Source organism: Acinonyx jubatus, chromosome D4 (assembly GCF_027475565.1).
Source record: "Acinonyx jubatus isolate Ajub_Pintada_27869175 chromosome D4, VMU_Ajub_asm_v1.0, whole genome shotgun sequence".
Classification (NCBI taxonomy): Eukaryota; Metazoa; Chordata; class Mammalia; order Carnivora; family Felidae; genus Acinonyx; species Acinonyx jubatus.
Genome location: NC_069391.1, coordinates 83,714,900 through 83,735,554, shown reverse-complemented (window position 1 = coordinate 83,735,554; position 20,655 = coordinate 83,714,900). Strand labels below are relative to the sequence as shown.

The window sequence follows — 20,655 nt, the reverse complement described above, 5'->3', positions numbered from 1 at the left end:
TGAGAGAAAAGAAAATGTTATTAAAAAACCATAAGGAAAACACCTTTTAGTAATGTATTTCTTTAAAAAAATCCACGTATAAGTGGACCTGTGCAGTTCAAATCTGTGTCACTCAAGGGTCAACTGTATACATATTGCTTGTAAGCCAAATGGGGTTTGACTAAACTTTAAAGCAAAATGTCAACCAAGAGCACACAATATTAATTACTCTTTTATACAGTATGATACTGAAATTCCAAAATGTTCTCTTATAAATGAATTTTACCAATAGCTCACTTTGTGTTGTGGTTTAAAAATATGTCCACAAATTTTTTGACACTCTTCTCTTCAAAAGGTCAGTGTTGGTTCTCTTCCCCTTGGGCATACACTGGACTTAGTAACTCACTTCTAACAAATAGAATATGGCAGAAATAGTGTGGAACTTCTGAGATTAGGTCATAAAAAGCATCATGGCTTCCTCTTTGGATCACTTGCTCTAGAGGAACCTAGCTGACCTTTTGTGAGAACACTCAGCTCCACAGACAAGTCCATGTGTCAAATAAATGAGGTCTTCCAACAACCACAAAAGAAGTGAGGTTTCCTGCCAACAGTCATGAGAGTAAACCATCATGGAAACAGCTCCTACAGCCCCAGTCAAGCCTTCCAATGACTAAAACCTTGCTGACATCTTGAGCACAACTTCTTCAGAGACCTTAAGCCATAACCACCTAGATAAGCCGTTCCTAAGTTCCTGACCCGTGGAAATTTGGAGATAATAAATATAACTTAATTTAAGCTTCCAGGTTTTGTGTTAGCTTATTACATTGCATTAGATAACTAATACACGTTGTTTCTCTTCTGTACACACTGTTCATCATTAGCTTTATGACTTCTTTTATATTTTCTCTGAGTAACTTGAATCATACCTGTTTTCACTTGGAGCACCTTGAATATGTTTTACTTCATCTCTTTCTTTAGTAGCATAATTCATCATTTCTAACTGAAAAGGTATAAATTTGCACTTGTACTAGAAAAACTCAATTAGTTTATTAGCATGATCACTGCACTCTGCTTAAATTCTGATAGTTTCATGCCACTATTGGAAAAAAAATTATAATAATGAATTAAAGTGTAGGAGAAAATTGATATCCAGTCCACTGAAAACCAATTTTCAGATAAAAAATCATTGTATTTACTGCTTGCAATTCATTCTAACTAATTTACAGAATCATGATACTTGTAGATTCACTTACTATAGCACATTCAAATTCATCCTCCATATTTGCACAAACTATTAACTACTTAGAATTTTTCCTTCAATGGTAAGATTTATATTAAAATTTTCAGCAATATTTTTAGGAATACATGTATTACTTGTTAAACCACTGGGTCATTTTGTGAAATAGTCTGTAATGTAACATAATAGTAAGGCAAATTTGCAATTTGATATATATAAACAAAAAGACAAATAATACATACTTATGTGCACACATTATTGAAAATATCAATTAATTATAAAATACATAGACTGATTCAAAAAATGTATAAATTATTCTTATCATAAATTAAAGAGGAGACATCACTACAAAACCTACCGATATCAAAAAGGTAAAAAGCGAAAATTATGGACAACTTTAGGCAATAAGTTCAACAATAGAGATGAAATGAAAAAGTTCTTCAAAAGGCTAAAACTACCAAAGAATACTTAAGAAGACATAGGGAACCTGATTAGTTCTGTGTCTAGCAAAGAAATTGAATTGTATATAAAAACTATCCCAGAAAAAATGTGGGTGCAGATGATTCTAGTAATCAATTGTATCAAAATTTTGGTAAAGAAATAATACAAATTCTACCTTAACTCATTTTATGATGCCATAATTACTTTGATGCCAAATTAGACAAAGACATAAGAAAATAAAACTAAAGACCAATATTTCTCATAAACATAGATGTAAAATCCTTAAAAAATTTTAATAAATCCTTAGTAAAATTTTAGCAAGCCAAATTGAGGCACATATTGAAAGGATAATACAATGTGAGCAAGTGGGCTTAATCCCAGAAAAGCAATTTTGATATAACAGTTAAAAGACAATCAGTGTAATCCATCACATTAATAAACTAAAAAAGGACCATATGATATCTTAATAGATTCAAGAAAAGCATTTGCCAAAATTCAACATCCAGTGTGATAAAAACTAGGAATGCAAGGTAATTTATCAACTGATAAAAGGAAACTCTACAGCTAACATTATAGTATGGTCAAAGACTAAAATGCCATGCCCCTAAAATGGGAACAAAGCAAGATATTAACTCTCACCACTTCAGCATTATACTCAGGTTCCAGCTAGTTCCATAATGCAAGAAAAAGAAAAAAAAAGACATACAATTTGGAAAAGAGGAAGCATAATGTTTTTGTTTGTTTAAAGTTTGTTTGTTTATTTATTTAGACAGACTGCATGCTCAGGAGCAGGGGAGGAGCAGAGAGAGTGTGAGAGAGGATCCCAAGTAGGCTCTGCATTTGCAGCACAGAGCCTGATGCAGGGCTTGACCTCACGAACCCTGAGATCATGACCTGAGCAGAATCAGAGAGTCAGATGCTTAACCAATTGAGCCACCCAAGTGCCCCAAGAAGAAGCATAAGTGCTCATTCAAAGGCAGCATGAATGTCCGTCTAAAACATTTTAAGGAGTCTGTATATAATCTAGTTCAAAGCAACTAGAACTAATCAGTAAAGTTTGCAACAGGTATATTTTACATAGAATGTAAGATTGATATAAAAAATTCAATTGTATTTCTATATACTAAAAATAAACAATTGGAAATGGAAATTAATAAAATACATTTACAGTAATATTAAACAATGCAATATGAATCAATGTAACAAAGTATGTACAAGACCTGTATATTGAAAACTATAAAACACTGCTTAGAGAACTTAAAGGAGACCTAAATAAATGGAGGGATACACTACGTTCACCAGACTTTAATTCTCCTTAAAATTATCTATACATCCAATGCAATTCTCGTCAAAATTTCAGTAGGATTTTTTTGTAGTAATTGACAAGCTAAGTCTAAAATTTATATAAATGCAAAGGATTTAGAATAAACAAAACAAATTAGAAAAAGAACCAAGTTGGAAGACTTACATTTCCTGATTCCAAGACTTAGTATAAAGCTTCAGTAATCAGGACAGTGTATTACTGGCATAAGGACAGATGTATACAACAAGTAACAGAATAGAGTCCGCAAATGGACTTACCCATAAAAGGTCAATTGCTTTTCTGACAAAGACACCAAGGAAAAAGGACAGTCTTTTCAACATATGGCACTGGAATTGGATGCCCATACTTAAAAAAAAAAAAATGAATCTCAACCTTTACCTCACAACATATACAAACATTAACTTGAAACACATAATAGGCTTACATGTAAGAGATAAAACTAGAAAACTTCCAGATAAAAACATTGAGAAAAATCTTTGAGACCCTAGATGAACAGAGAATTCTTAAGTGGGGCAGAGAATTCACAAAAAAAATTTTAAAAAATGGACAAAATGGACTTCATCCAAGATAAAAACTCATTATTTGAAAGCTATGTTAAGAAAACTAAAAGGCAAGCCACAGACTGGGAGAAAATATATGCAAAATATATATCTGACAAAAACTTGTATCTAAATATATAAGGAACACTTACTACTCAATAACAAGAAAAGAAACCAATTAAAAATGGGCAATATATTTAAACAGAAACTTCACCAAAGAAGATATTCAAACGGCAAATAAACACAAAAAAAATGTGCTGAACTTCATTAGTTGTTAGGGAAATGCACAGAAAACCCATGAGAAAACTCTACAAATCTGCTATCATGGCTAAAATTAAATTAGTAGACATTATCATGTGTTGGTAAGTGTATGGAACAACAGGATTTCTCATTGCTGGTGTGAATGCAAAATAATGGAGACACTTTGGAAAACTGGCAGGAATTATTTTACAAAATTAGCAATACACCACACAGCCTAGCAATAACGCCCTCAGATGTTTACCAAAGAGAAATGAAAATACATGCTCGCACAAAGATGTGTACAGAAATGTTCACAGACACCTTATCGAGGTGGCATCACCATGGTGGTTAAGAGCATACACTTCAAAGCTAGGTTACATAAAAGCTAATAATGGCCTCAGGATAAAAAATCTTAATATCTATAAACTGGTAAATGAATAAACCATATTATGGTGCATCCATACAATGAAAAACTACTCAATGATAAAATGGAACTCATTACCAATGTATGTGACTATGCATGGATCATAAATTAATTATACTATTAGTTAATAAAGCCAGGCCCAAAAGACTATACGTGCTCTAGAAAAAGCAAAGTCATAGTGATAGAGAATCAGTTGACAGTTGTCAAAGCCTGGAAAGTGGAGACAAAATTGACTGCAAAAGACTAAAGGGATGCTATCTGAAGAGATAAAAATGTCCTGTATCTTGATAACAGTGTTGGTGGTTACAAGACTGTACGGACACATTTGTCAAAACTAACCAAATTTTGCATGTAAAATTAGTGACTTTTATATTATGTAAATTACATTTTAACAAAGCTTATTAAAAAAGAAAAAAAAAAGCTGATAGGAAAAAAATTATTCTGGCCAAGATGCATACCACCTGTTAAGAAAGCAATGACATTTAAAAGCACAATAGGATGTTATGGAAAAATTATACTTTACCTTATGTTTCAAATCTGTGAAAAATATGTAATAAAATTGTTTTCCTGATTCCTTTTTTTTTTTTTTGAGCCTAACAAACCACTCTGTAGACCAAACTTTGTGTTGCAACCATCTAGGAAAGGGCTTTTGATGTGACTTAGCCCTGACTTACACTAGTTTAGTTTCCTTCACTGCATTATTTTAGCCTACCCACTCCTTAAATACAGACATTTCTCAATGTTCTGCTCATGGTCCTTCACCTTCCTTTTCCTCTCCCAGGACTTCACCAGTCCCCCTAACTCTATCTGGTATATGGTGGCTTTGTAGTCACTCTCACTAGAGGTAGAATATACTTCTATATCCCTTAGTTTTGAGCTTAGCCATGTTTTGGTCACTATGATGTTTAATGGACTTAACCCCAATGGAGGTTTAATGTGTTTGCAGAGTTAAGCTTGCCTTCTATAAAGAGATTCTGCTGTGGAACTTCTGTCCCTTCACTCCAGGCCCCAGAAAAGACTATAGGTGCCAACCTCTGGTCAATCTGAAGACCCAGAAGCATGAGAATAAAGCCTGTATGCCACTGGGTTTGGGGATAATTTGTTATGCAGCATGATTGCTGGCATCTTCTTGTCCCTTTTCGTTTCTTCCCTTTTTTTCCAGGGACTTTTAGTGGAAGAGATCATCCATTCTCCGTGCTATCATTGTCACATCTAAGGGAAAATACCACTAAATCTGCCTCTAACCTGGCCTCTCTTCTGAGCTCCAGATTCCCACATGATGTCTACAAAGTAAGTATCTACTAGATACATGAAGAAAGAGAAAAACGAAATTCTATCAATTAGTGGCCTACTAGAAACTTATATACTTTTTCCATATGTTGCCTCAGTGAATATTTTGATGAGTTAATGGAAGTATTACTGGTATAAGTTAAACTGGAGAGAAGGTTACTTATAATTACTTGCCCTAGGCAAGATGAAATGGGACCATATATGTTCTCACTTGGAAAGGGCACGTTAAAGAAAAAAGAGGAGGATGGATGAAATAGATAAAGGGGATTAAGAGTACACTTATTTTGATGAGCACTAAGTAATGTACAGAATTGCTGAATCAGGGGCACCTGGGTGGCTCAGTCACTTGAGCATCAGACTCTTGATTTTGGCTCAGGTCATAATCTCATGGTTCATGGGATTGAGCCACATATCAGGCTCTGCATGACAGTGTGGAGATTGCTTATGATTCTCTCTCTCCCCCTCTCTCTGCACTCCCCCACTCATGTGCCCACATTCTCTCTCTCTCTCAAAATAAAGAAATAAACATTTACAGAAATTAACTGCTGAATCATTATACTGTACACCTGATACTAATAAAACACTGTATGTTAACTGTTCTTTAATGAAAAAATAGTCCTAGGATTACAATTAATGGATTTAAAATTATTTTTGGTCTAATTTTTAAAAATTGTTTATATAGTATAGGTACTTATATTGCTGTAATACAGAGCTGATACTACATAAAATATTTAGCTTCTCCCTTCACTATAAAATGGAATTTATATTTTTATTCTTTATTTGAGAAAGAGAGAGAGAGCACGAGTAGAGGAGAGGGTCAGAGGGAGACAGAGAGAATCTTAAGCAGGTTCCAAAACTCAGCATGGAGCCCAACATGGGGCTCAATCCCACAATCCTGGGATCATGACCTGAGCTGAAATCAAGAGTCAGACACTAAATTGATAGAGCCATAGATGCACCCCCAGAGTTTATATTTTTATAGGAAAAAGTATAGATGCACCAGGGTTCATTTACTGAGATAACTTTTTAAAGTGTTTTGCTATTGGCTTTGAAAGGGTATTAAGGTAATCTATAACTACTATATAATCCTATCATCACAATGCATTACATGAGTAAGAAAGGAGATGGCCACATTGTCAGGTGCTTGAAAATGCATGTGTATGAGCAAATTATTTGGTGATGTAGAAGCCAAATCACTTTCTGAAATATTTACAGGGGGTGAATGAAATAAGATACCTTTTTCCTTGGTTAAATTTTTTTAGAATAGGCTTTTTAGAACAGTTACATATTTACAAAAAGTTTAAGAAGCTGTAACAGAAAGTTCCCACACACTCCTTCAAGTAGTTTCTCCTATTATTAACTTATTAGTTATGATTAATGAACAAACACTGAAGCATTATTATTAAATAAAGTCCATAGTTTATCCAGATTTCTTTATTTTTAACCTACTGTCTTACTGTATTTTAGGATCTCACCCAGATTACCACATCACATTCTGCTTATGTTTTCTTGGTTTTTTGTTTTTTGTTTTTTGGCTGTGACAGTTTCTCAAATTCCTTATTTTTGATGAACCTGACAGTTTTGATGAATACTGGTCAAGTATTTTGTAGAATGCCCCTCTACTAGAATTTGTCTGATGTTTGTCTCATGACTAGACTGGAGTGACAGCTTTTTGGGAAGAAGATAACCAGATGTAAAGAGACACAAAGGGATATTTTCATCACACCACAACACAGGTAAGTACTATCAACATGATTTATCACAGCTGGTGTCGACCCTAATCACCTGGCTGAGGTGGTGTGTAATGTTTTCTCCTCTGTAAAGTTCCTCTTTCTCCCAGCTTGCCATACTGTATTCCATGGAAGGAAGTCACCATGTTCTGCCCACTCATAGGGAGTGTGGAGTTATGTTCCTCCTTTTTAAGGATGGAATATCTACATAAGTTACATTGAAGTTCCTCTGCACAGATTTATCTTTTATTTATTCAATCATTTATTTATATCAGTGTGGACTAAAGGATATTTATTTTATACTTTGAGTTCTAGTGCAGTAGTATTTTATCTTGTTGTTCCAATTGTTTTAGCTTTGGCCATTAGGAGTTCTTCCACTTGTGGGGTGCTGGAGTGGCTCAGTCGTTTAAGTGTTGGACTGTTGATTTCAGCTCAGGTCATGATCTCATGGTTTGTGAGTTTGAGCCCCGAGTCAGGCTCTGTGCTGGGTGAGGAGCCTGGTTGAGATTTCTCTCTCTCCCTCTCTCTCTTCCCCTCCCCTGTTCTCTCTCTCTCTTTCTCTCAAAATAAGTAAATAGACTTAAAAAAAAAAAAGGAGTTCTTTCAGTTGGACTGAACTGTCCTGTGTCCCTTTGGCAACACCCCATCAATGTAGGTTTTTGCTTTGTTTTGTTTTTTGGAATTTCTTACTTTCTGTCACTATAAGGGATTCCAGTCATACCTTATATATTTCCTACTCTAGCCCAAGAATCAACCACTTCTCCAAGGAGCCCTGCTTCTTGTTTCTGGAAAATGGCATTAGATACCAAGATATAGCTGCTGAGTGTACTTGTGACTAGAGTAGTCTTACTTGTAGGTCTCTCATCTGACAGGGCAAGGATTATATATGTGACTAACTACCCCACAGACACATATCTACAGATATTTTCATATATAACCATCTGTATCTGGATTGAGTTAAACATGAGTGCATATGAATGCCTCCAACTCTAATCTATGGTCACATGGATCATTTTAGCCTCCTCCCCTTGCTTAACGGTGGATTCCCATTCTAACAGTGAGAAACCTGGCCCCTGCCATCTGCCACACATTTACTTAATTTTTAAATTCCAATATACATGCATAGCAGTATCAGAATTGTTAAGCCGTAACCCCATGGGAAACAAATTTATTAACTAGAGTGCAGTATGTGTGTGTGTGCACACAGCCACTTAGGTCAGCAACCTCCCCCACCCCCTTCAGTGAGGTTGTCTCATACATTTGTAATCCAGTTTGATTTTCATGTCACAGGCTACATTCTTCCTGAGATCCCTGACCTCCTAAATGATATGGTGAAAGTTGCACAGATTAAAGTTTACTTTGTGCCATATCAAGCTCTATGGGTCTTGACGAACGCATGATGTCAGGTATCCGCCATTATAGTCTCAGGCAGAAGAGATTTACCACCCTGAAAACCTCCTGTGCTTCACCTACTCAATCCTCCCCTACTCCCCCGAACTCCAGGCAACCACTGATCTTTTTACTGTCTTTAGAGTTTTTCACTTCTATAATGCCATATAATTGGAATCATAAAATGCATAACCTTTTCACACTGATCAACCAATTTTAATATTCATTTTAGGTTCATCATCATGCTGTTTTTCATGACTTGATAGCTTATTTGATTTTATAGCTGAATAGTAGTCCATTGAATGGATATACAACAATTTGTTTATCCATTCACCTAGTGAAGGACATCTTGGGTTCTTTCACATTTTTGACAAACACATTCCTATAAGCAATGTAGGAACCCTCAACAATACTTGTTCCATGATGAAAACAGAGAATTAAGTGAACATACACATATGAGCATACATATATATGAGATACTGAGACCCCCAGGCACCTTCCTCTATGAGGGTTCCAGAATTCTTGTGCCGGTCTTTTACTCTTCAGGCAGGATACTGAAGGATCTATAAAGGATCCAAAAGAATGATGTAACATTAAGGATTTTTCAATAAGATGGCCCGGTCAGGTCATCTTTGGTGAAACTCATAGTCCACATACCCCACTCAAGGGCCTGCAATCCCAGTGAGTTTTTAGTCTCTCACTCATATGCAAAGAAACAATGAAAGATCACAAAAACCCAGAGGAAATCCTCTAACATGAAAGGTGGACAGTAACCAAATAGCAAAAGATAGGGAGAATCGGTTGAAAGTCCCACTTTGACTCAGGTCATGATCTTGCAGTTTGTGGGTTCAAGCCCTGCATCTGGCTCTGTGCTGACAGCTCAGAGCCTGGAGCCTATTTCGAATTCTGTGTCTCCCTCTCTCTCTGCCCCTCCCCTGCTCGCTGTCATTCAAAAAAAAAAATTAAAAATTAAAAAAAATCGCCAAATATAATGTGCAATAAACAGGTTCTGAAATGAAAAGGAAACTTAAAAATCCCTTTCTTTAAAAACCTCAGATGCAGAAAATATTGCAACACAGAAAGAACAGCAGACTGAATGGGTGAGGGGGGGTGGGCTGTGCGAGGGTTTAGAAGCAAATATGGCCAAGGCAAGGCTGTTTGTTTGTGCACCTGATGAGGCAATTTTCCATACTATCCCTGCATTGTCCTGCAATCTTGACATATGCCTTGAGCATCAAAGGGAGGCTTGTAGGACTCCTTTCCATCCCACAGGGTCTAGGAGTCATTTCTGAGCCTGTCAAAATACGTGTTTTACTGTGTGATGCTTTCTAATAGTAAGACCTTCTTATAGATTAGTCAGAAAAATATTTCAACACATGAACATCTATCATTTCTATTTATTTATCCTCTCCCTTTTCTATGTTCAAGCATGTGTCACAGCTGGTTCTGTGAACATTACCTCAAGAAAAGTGTGTGTGTGTGTGTGTGTGTGTGTGTGTGTGTGTGTATGAGAGTACATGTATAAGAAATAATTCTCACATGGAATAGAAATAACCTAAAAGAGTCTTTGCAGATGTGATTAGTTAATTTAAGATGAGGTCATACTGGATTTATGTGGGCCCCAATCCAAAGACTAGCATCCTTCTAATGAGAGAAATTAGAGACAAAATTTAGACACGTAAAGAGATAAGACAGCCACATGAAGACAAAGGCAGAAATTGAAGCAATGCAGCTGCAAACCAGGGAAGAAGGATTGCCAGCTGCCACCAGAACCTGGAAGAGGCAAGGACAGATCCTCCCCCAAAGCTTCAGAGGACGTGGCCCTGCTGATGTCCAATTTTAGACCTCCAGCTTCCTCACCTGTTGAGGAATACTTTCTGTTGTTTGAAGCCAGTCAGTTTGTGGTACTTTGTTACAGCAACCTTCAGAAACTAATGCACGGGGATACTTGTACACACTCAGTTATCTTAGCCAGACGTTTGACAAAAGTAGGGACAGAAGGCTGGGGAGGTCAAGAGGCGAAGCAGGGGAGAGAAAAACAGAGAAGAGCTATGTTCTTGTAATAGGGCTTTCCAGAAACAAATGGGACCAAATATAATTTGATGGAGGGACGGACAGACAGGTGATATAGACGGATTCAGCATAAGGAATTGCCTCACACAATTACGGAGGCTGACAATTCTCAAGATTTGCAGCTGGTGAGCCAGAGGCCCCAAGTGAGCTGTTGGTGGGGTTCTATTTCAAATGCTGATCGAGTAAGACCCAGGAGAGACGATGTTTCAGTTTAGGCCCAAGGGCAGGAAGAAAGCTGATGTCTCAGTTGGAAGGCAGTCGCACAGGAGGAGTTCACCTTACTCCCAGAGAAGGATTAGCTTCTTCTGCTAGTCAGTCCTTCAACTCATTGGGTAGGGTGTCCTATCCACATTAGGGAGGGCACTGAGCTTCACTCAGCCTACCAATGGCAATGCTAAGCTCTCCATAAACACCCTCACTTACACACCCAAAACCATGTTTGACTGAATGTCTAGGTACCCCATGGCCCAGTCAAGCTGCCCTCGAAAAGGAACGGTCACAGTCCTACTTCCTGGCAGGACTGGACACAGCAAGTCCCTAGGAAGCAAAACCCGGAGGTGAATGAAGCAGATCCATGCATGGCCAGTGACAAAGCTGTCACCCCGCAGAAGCCCACATGGATCTGATTTGTGTGGTTCAGCCACAACCGGAGCAAGCCAAGGACATGATAAACAAGGACAGCTCACTCTTTTTTGTGAGAATCTTTGGAAACTCAGGAACCTCCCAAACTTGGCCTAACTGAAGTTAAATTTCTCACAAGCCCAGCTGAAATAGATCAGTCAGTTCCTAGGATATAAAGAGATGAGATTCCACACATGTGTTCGTTACCTGGAATTTATAATCTCTCTATAAATCAACCTCTGGCAAAATAAAATGGCACTGGCCACCCCAAAAAACCCTTGAGAGCAACTGAAGGTCCTGTCACATAGAGCCTGTTTCAGTGAATGTTAGACTAGAAATGGACACCCGGCCAATTAATTCTTAAGAAATAGAAGTTTCCTGGGGTGCCTGGGGGGGGCTCAGTTGGTTAAACATCTAACTTTTTATTTCAGCTCAGGTCATGATCTCATGAGACTGAGCCCCAGGTCGTGATCTGTGCTGACAGCGTGGAGCCTGTTTGGGATTCTCTTTGTCTCTCGCTCTCTCTCTGTCTCTCTCTGTCTCTCTCTCTCTCTCTGCCCGTCCCCCACTCATTCCCTCTCTATGTCTCTGTAAATAAACATTAAAAAAAGAAATAAATAGAAATCTCCCTGCACAGCCTACATTTCTGATTACACAGAGGCCTGCTACTTGACATTAAGGGATGGAGAACACAGGAGTGTTCTGTGAAGACTTCTGCTTGCCGTTGCCAAGTCCACATGAGAAGTAAGGCCTTTAGATATAGGTAGGAAAGCTCTTGGGACAGACGCATATGATGCTGCAACCCCCAAGCACTACGGGCACCAAACTCACTATACTCTGATGAAGCCTCTTTGTCACGATTTTCCAGGAAATCAACTTATCCCCAATGTAAAACGTAGAAAATCGTTAAATCAGGGCCACGTAATGGAATGACTATAGAATGCAGGTGCATAAAGATGCACCTAACTGAGGACCTAACCCTCACTTACTGCTCCACTGATTAAGTCATGGGAAGCATCGCCAGAACAAAAAAGCATGAGGATATGGTTCCTCGCAGGAACCCTGAAGGCAGGAAGGAAGCTTTTAGCGACTGTCTGCTTTTCTGGATAATTTTTGTCCCTGGCAATGGTGTGGGAACCCTGGAAAACTATACACTTTGGTATCAGGAAGGCTGGGTTTGAATTCCAACCCTGTCACTTTTGAGGACATTAGGTACATTACTTAACCTCTTGCTTCTTAAAAATAACTAAGTTTTCTTACATCTTCCTCTTCAGCTTGATTCTGAGCTTTCATTTCTAATTATGACTTTATACCCTGGCAAGAGAAAGCCACTTTTGGGGTGGGGGTGGCATTTTCCAAAAATGACACAGCTTTCCACCCGATCAGAAATTCCTGGATAACCGCTGTTTAAACAGCAAATAACTCTTTAGAAAGAATGCTAATAAATCAATTACTTCATAAACTAATGAATGGATAAATAGGAGAGAGCAGCATCAACAGATAAGAGAAAGCTTACTAAAGAAAGAGAACGAAGAAACATTTAGTGGCTCTTCTCAAGCGAGACTCTTGAATGCAGAAGGTCAACCTCCTGTGGCTTCTGAGGCCATAAATTGTGGTCTCTTCTAATCTTGAAAGGCCATTGCAAATATGATTCTCTGTCACTGTAGTGGCTGGGGCTACCTGGGGAAATCACACCTCTGCAGTGCATATGAAGGAAACTAGTGAGACTGATAAGGGACTAATGAATGGCTTGATTCTCAGCCAATCAACTGGGCCTACAGAAGATCCAGCTTTTCAGAACAAGCCTCTGTGGCCCTCAGTGGCTACCTGATATGGTCACCTGCAGGCTATTAAGCATAGCTCCCGATTGCTCCAGGGTAGGACAACCTTTGATGCTGAGTCCTCATGATACAGAAGGAAATGTCCCCATGAGATCACCAACATAATCACTCATGTCCAGGAACACATATGAAGGATTATTTTATTCTCTGACTTTGGGAAGATTCTCTGACTTTGGAAGAAATCTCAGAGAGCATCTGACCTAGCCTTTATGTGTTACAGATGAGGAATGGACCGTCTAAATGGAGATGGTAATTTTTTTTTTTTGAAGGTGACTGAGAAGACTTACTTTTACTTCCTCATTTTGTCATTGACAGGCTAGATCCAGCTTCAGTCTAGCCACTATACATAACCGTCCCTGCTCAGCTGGCCACGGGGATGTGGCTCAGAAGGCTGTGGAAAATCAGGATGTAAACGTCGAAGTTAGATAGAGCCCAATGTACTTCTTGGCTTACTTACAGTAAAACCTTGGTTTCCAAAGCACTCGTATATCAAAGCAAATTTCAAGAACCGTTGGTTCACTTGTGATCACATGACATGTGGCATCATGTACTACTCGTTTTATAAGACATTTACAGAATGTCTTGTTTATCAAGTTAAAGTTTATTAGAAATGTTTGCTCGTCTTGCGGAACACTTGCAGACAATTTGCTCACAGTCCAAGGTTTTACTGGTATTCTTTCCTAATTTCTTTGAGGAAAGCTATCTACTGAGTGTCTTCAACACTTTGTTTCCCACTCCCTAAACTCAGGTTAAGAGGAAAATAATAAAGACCTGGTTGTTTGGTATTTATAAAGAGTTTTCACATGCACTGTGTGGGTTTGGATCTTTATAAGGACACTGTGTGGCAGGCAGGATGCATAGATTTCCACTTTCTACACAGACACAGTTCTGGGAAGACTACAGTCAGACAGGATGAATCATCTGCTCATATCCCTTGCTTTCTTATCTATCTGAGGAAATCCACTGAGGCCTAGAAGCAATCTGAAGATCTCTTTTTTTCTTTCATTTTTGTACACTTAACCTAGAAGTAGGCAGTCCCCTGTTTTCTTTCTGTTATCGCAGAACATATAGCATCTCCCCCAAAAAAGGCATGGCCCACATTCATGCTGCCTGTACATCACACACACTTTTGACCGCCACTGGCTGTTGTAAATCCTTTCTTAGAAAATGGGATTGACAAAAGTGAAAAAAAAAAAAAAAAGGTAACCTGGATGTAAAAGCAACTGCCTTCTGTTTTTGTTCCTGTCATATTCACAAAGTCTTTTGTAGAAAAATACCTGGAATTAAGTGGTGCTGCCAAAAAAAAAAAAAAAAAAAAAAAAAGAAACAAGGCACTGGATTGCAATTTACTATCACTACTACTATTTCTAACTCATACAGCATTTTAAATGAACACTCCTTTTTTTTTTTTTCTATTACTCCCATTTCATAGATGAGGAAATTGAGCTTTAATGAGTTTAGGTGAATTGAATTTCCGGTGTATCTCTATCAGCACTTTGCAAGGGCTCGGTTAGTATTTGCTGAATTGAAGAGCATTCACTTCTATATCTCTTTTTGCACTTAATATTCAAATTAATGGCTGAAGCAGGGTTTTTCCCCCCCTTGGAGAAGTACACACCATGGAAAGGTGCCTCTGGGAATGCAAATAGCCCAGTCTGTGTATTAGGCAACTACAAACAAATGGAGATTTGCACAGATGTAATTAAGAGTAGAAAATACAAACCTATGTGCAGAACCATGATTTACAGTCAAATTCACCTGCCTTGAAAGCTCATATTCGATTGCTCCTCGTTTGATTACCAAGCTGGTGTTTCAATGCAAAGCATATGCTTGTGGGCCCCCAGGTTCTCTGGGCTTATGAATTAGCTGATAACTTTGAAAGGAACCTTTTAAGGGAGGAGTGCTTTATGCCTCAGCAATGCAAACATGGGCAAGTGAAAATATATGCATCGCGACTGGTTATTTTTGTACGGAGGACAAATGTGTAAAAATATGTTTACCAGAAAAAAATTTCTGGTTTTGACTGTTTGCCAAACGTTACACAAATAATTAGTGATGTTGCTAAATGCTCAGCAGCTCTTCCAAGGCTTCTTTTTTGGCATCAAATATGTTCGTTCTCCAGTACACGGGCATATATAATAATTTAAAGTATTCATAGAACATAGCTTCTGGCTTGACTTACAAAATGGGCTGCTAATGTTTCATTCCTTTCATTTATCCTTTTCAGTTTCTCTCTCATATATGAGAGCCTGAAAAGAGATGAATGAGATTTTTTGTCACAAATCTAACTTAACTTTTCTAAATTGTAAGTAAAATATCCTAAAGTGGTTGTTCATTTTGTCCACATTCCCTTCTCCATCATGCATCTTCTTCCAATATATTTGGAAGGTAAAATTTTGAGGGGCGCCTGGGTGGCTCAGTCGGTTGAGCATCCGACTTCGGCTCAGGTCATGATCTCATGGTTTGTGACTTCGAGCCCTACAGGGGCCTCATTGCTATCTGGGCAGAACTTGCTTCATATCCTCTGTCCTGCTTGCATAGATGCATGCTCTCTCTCTCTCTTTTCCAAAAATAAATAAACTGTTTTTTTTAAAAAGGAAGGTAAAATTTCTAATAGAAAGCAAGAAAGCAAAAGTTTAAGGGCGAGAATACCAGAGCTTGGCTTTATCCCTCACCCGGTCCCACTCCCCCCACCAAACACACCATCTTGAAAAGCCGGAACGACCTAGAAAAAAGTCTCATCAGCTCTACTTTCTAGACTCAGTGGATGTTGCTAATATGAATAAAGTGTTGTCCCAAGAGTAAACTTTGGGTCTCACCACCACGTACACTCAAAATGTCTGCCATTACTGTTTGCTGTCTTGAGTGAAATGCAGCAGTTTTAGGATATCAGTAAAGTAAAAGCCACCCCCTCCAACTGCAAACCCACCGTGGTCAGTGGTACCAGAGGGTGATGCATTTGTTGGTTAGTCCAGCTGGAGCTCCATGCCAGTATCTTTCCACTACAGGGGAGCCTGGCCATGAAAGGGCCCAGGAGGAGTCACCTTGAGGAATGTGTTGTGTTAAAGCCAAAGAGCAAAACTGTGTATGATATCTCTTATATCAGAAAAAAAAATGTCAGGGAGGAAGGATCCTGCCCAAGGCAAAACGCCAACCATGAGACAGAATGGCAAGTAAAAAATGGGCACAGTTGTGATATACTGATGGGGGTAAAAACCCAAGATGCTGGGAGAGTATGTCAGAGGAGAAGTAGGAAAGAATAAGGAGCTGCCAAAATGGAAGGCAGTCTGGATGTGTCCCAGAGCAGAGCACCATAGAAGAGCAAAAAGAGGTACAGCATATAAAACATCTTGTAAAGAGCAGTGACATCTCCCCATTTTACACATCCAGAACCTGAGTTGATGGAAGGAAGTCAAGGGCACTGCACAAAGTCCACCCAGTTGACCAAAGGTCCTACAAAGAGTGATTTGGCTTCACATTCTCACTGTGCAGGCTCCAAAGTCCTGATTCTACCTGGAGAAACACTCCAGGGACCCTCCTCAACACTGCCCGCCTCTACTAAGACTGGGAAAAGGCCAACACACAGAATCACTCAGGAAAATGGGGAAAGGAGGAAAGCAAAGGGGGCTGGACAGCTTGCAAGATGAGACATCTACCATTAGAAAATAAATACACCGCATGTACTGATGGAAATTAAAAAAAAAAAAAAAGGCATGATCCAAGAGAAAACTCTTCATATCAGAATCTAGAAAAAAATATCCATGCAAATAAGGGCCCATTATTTCCCCCTCTGCACGGAATAGCTGGCTTGGAGTTTTAACATGGGAGGAAAAACCAGATGGCGGCAGACGGGCTTATTATAGAAAGTCCACTTGTACTGAAGTTTTCTCAGCGCGCTCCATCACTGCTGAGTGAGGTTTTGTTTTGTTTCCTTCTTAAGTGTAGGGCAGGCAAGTACCAAAATTTGTATAAAGTCTGAAACCTTTTCATGAAAATGTTCTGTTCAATACCTCCGATACATGATATATGATGCCACCACAGGAAAACTAGTGTTGCTACAGACATTAATCATAATTATGAAAATTTTTAATTTAAATGTAGGTCTGAACACACAAAATACAGTGCATGGCCATCTGTTAGTTTTCCATCTGGGCTCATTTGCAAAATACATTCTGTTTCACTCCCCCCTCCCCCCTCTATTTATAATCTTCCCTGGAAAACAAATATGCCTAATCTATGGCATGCCAGAGCTGAAGTTAGCTATTTACAAGTGGCTTTTAATAGACATGGCTACAGTTGAAAGCAGTAACAGAAACTTCAAGGGTTTTTTTTTGGGGGGGGGGGGTTGTGTGTATGTGTGTATGTGTGTGTATGTATGTGTGTGTGTGCAAGAGACACCTCCTTAGATTGTCAGTAGATTTCTCCTTTGAGAGTATCCCATCTCTATGTGAAAATGGCTTTACAGGTTATCTGTAAGGAACAATGAAAAATGGGGGCGCCTGGGTGCCTCAGATCGTCAAGCGTCCAACCTCAGTTCAGGTCATGATATCCTGGTTCATGAGTTCGAGCCCTGCGTCAGGCTCTGTGCTGACAGCTCAGAGCCTGGAGCCTGCTTTGGATCCTGTGTCTTCCCCTCTCTCTGCCCCTTCCCTGCTCACACTCTGTCTCTCTCTCAAAAACAAATAAAAACATGTAGAAGAGTAATGAAAAATGCAATATTGCTCTGTCTCTTGGTATCATGCTAAGAATAATATCTAAAACTTGAAGCTTTCATGGCAGCATTTTCACAACAGCCATAAAGTAGAAATACAAATGTCTATCAACAGATGAATGGATAAACAAAATGTAGCATATCAATAAAGGGAGTATTATTTAGCCATAAACAATGAAGGACTGATCCGGGTGCCTGGGTGGCTCAGTCAGTTAAGCATCTGACTTCATCTCAGGTCATGATCTCACTGTCTGTGAGTTCAAGCCCCATGTGGGGCTCTGGGCTGACAGCTCAGCACCTGGAGCCTGCTTTAGATTCTGTGTCTCCCTTTCTCTCTGCCCCTCCTCTACTTGTGCTCTGTTTCTCTCTCAAAAATAAATAATCATTAAAAAAAATTTTTTTTAATGAAGGACTGATAACTGATACATGCTACATTGTGGCTAAACCTTGAAAACATTAGGTTAAGTGAAAAGAGACACAAAAGGCCACATGATGCTTGATCTCATTTATAAGAAATGTCCCAAACAGGCAAATATGTAGGGACAGAAAGTAGATGAGCAGTTTAGTTGCCTGGGGCTGGAAGGTGAGGTTGGGGGACAGGGGGAGTGACTTCCAATGGATCCCTTTTAGGGGTGACCAAAGTGTTCCACAATTAAATGCTAGTGGTTGCACAATTCTGTGAATATACTAAAAAAAACTGGACTGTACACCTGAGATAGGTAGACTTCCTGAAATATATATAATTTGTATCTCAAAAAAGGTATTAAAAAAAACTATACAGCCAGACAGAGATGAAGAAATCACTTAGTCTATTTTTTACACTTTATCTTATTTTTATTTTTTATGATTTTTTAATTTTTCATCTGTTTAAGATGGTACAGTGCGGTCTTGGTGGGGAGGCAAAAAATGACAGTTACCCAGCTGGTAGTGGTCAGGTTTCTAGGCGTCCATTCAAGGGTTCTCCCTGATCCGTAATGCTGAATGATGACGCTAATAAATTATCCTAGAGTCATGAACAGAGTGTACTGAAGAAGGAGAGGTTCAAATTCGAATGGAAAGACTCATTAGAAAATTACCTGGTGAAACCAAATCAAGGCAAGAAAGGCCTTCAATGATGCCGGCAGTATTAAGGACAGACGAATGTACTTGGCTCCAGGAGATCTCTTCGAGGTAAACGCTTCATGACTTTGTATCTGATTGACTATGAGGGGAAGTGGAAGGGAAGCAGACCTGGATGAGAAAGATGGCTGTGATCAAGAAGCCTAGACAAAGTAGGAACTGGAGAAAGACGATGAGTCTAATTCTTACCATGCATTGGAGTCATCCGGAGAACACAGAGTGCAGACACTAAACAGGAAACTGGCATGTGAGAACTCAAAGTTTGTCCTAGAGCTTAGGGCCTAAGATAAAGGAGGAAGCCATCTGGTGAGCATGGGCCGTGAGAGCACTGAATGGGTACAGCTGTCCTGGAGCCAGAGAAGAGAGGAGCAGAGACTGAGGACAGTACGCGGGGACTCCCACAGATAAGGATGCAGAGAGGAACAAAGAAACATTCTGGAATGAAGGTGGGAAATCAGGAGAGGTCAACGAAAACCAAGGCAGCAGATTGGATCTAAGCCCGTCAGAGGCTCTATGATGGATTTTGGAAGGCATCATTTGAGGCTTCATCCTTTGGTGAGGATTTTAGTTTACTTAGGTAGGCAGGTAGTGGGAAATAAATTCAGAAACTTGAACCAGCCAAAAGGTCTGGCTCTGGAGATAGGCAGGATGGGGAAAAATCTGTAAGAGTTAAACGGATTAGATGAGAAAAACTAGTGAATAGAACTAAAAAAAAAAACAAAAAACAAAAAACAGATGGAAGCTGCTGGAAAATTCAAGAATGAGGCTATCACGACAGACTATGTTATAAAAAGGAAACTACGGTTCTCAGAAGATCTACTGTCACAATGAGGGTGAAAACGTACAAGTAAGCTTCTGCATTTCTGCCCTAGCAGAGTGGGGGGAACACAGGTACTAACCCAGAACTTTAGGGGAGTAAGCAGACTTCTCCCATGTTTAAGGAGGTTAGCCACATTCTGCACTTCCCACTTCTGAGGAGGTTGAACTTGACAATGAGGGCAAACAAAAGCCTCTGAATTTTGTTCAGTTAAAATAAAATCCAGTTCCACAGATTCCCACTAGGAAAACCACAAAACCAGGAGTCACAGGAGGTATCGTCCCTAGGACACTGTTATCTCAAAAAAACACATACTGAGCATGTGTTTATTTACCAGGATGAAGGGTACGTCCTAGGAATTGAACGAAAAGAAAGACGTCTTGGCCTGTCCTTAGGGAAATTGCAGGGGAGTCACAGACAGGCAGACTGACTGTTTCCAAATCATAAGATAAATACAGTGAGAGAGACCAGGGTATGCAGAGAAAGGCATGCCCTACTCTGCAAGGGACTGGCAAAGTGGGGCAGAAGAGGCTTTTCACAGAGGAGGCTATGCCCGGACTGAATCTTGAGGGATAAACAGTACACCAAGCCAACTGGAGGTGGAATGGGCATGGGGCCTGTTCTCCCAGGGTGCAGAGCACAGCGGAGGGCCTGTGGCTGAAGTGCGGGTGGTCCTGGGAAGCCGGAGAGGCGCCTGCAGGGACCAGAGCACGGGGGGTCATTCTGCATCCTGCTCGACTTTGTTTCATTGTCCCCAAAAGCAGGCCCTAAGGTAAGTACTGGGTGCAGGTAATTTATAAATCACGGAGGAGAAAACAGAAGTCAGTAAAGGCTGAGTTAACCGGGGGGTTACCTCTGTGGGCACCTGGGCCAGACCCCC

The 20,655-nt window shown here is 39.4% G+C and overlaps 2 long non-coding RNA genes across 2 annotated transcripts in view; both read right to left on the bottom strand.

Moving 5' to 3' along the window:
* The window catches only part of LOC106968156 (uncharacterized), a 656,017-nt gene that overhangs the window by 159,472 nt on the left and 475,890 nt on the right, over positions 1-20,655 (bottom strand). The window lies entirely within an intron of this gene.
* Positions 6,974-19,526, bottom strand: LOC128312247 (uncharacterized). The gene is made up of 2 exons (XR_008291278.1): positions 19,148-19,526; positions 6,974-19,069 (listed from the first exon to the last, which is right to left on the bottom strand). It is a non-coding gene; the product is annotated as an uncharacterized LOC128312247 (long non-coding RNA).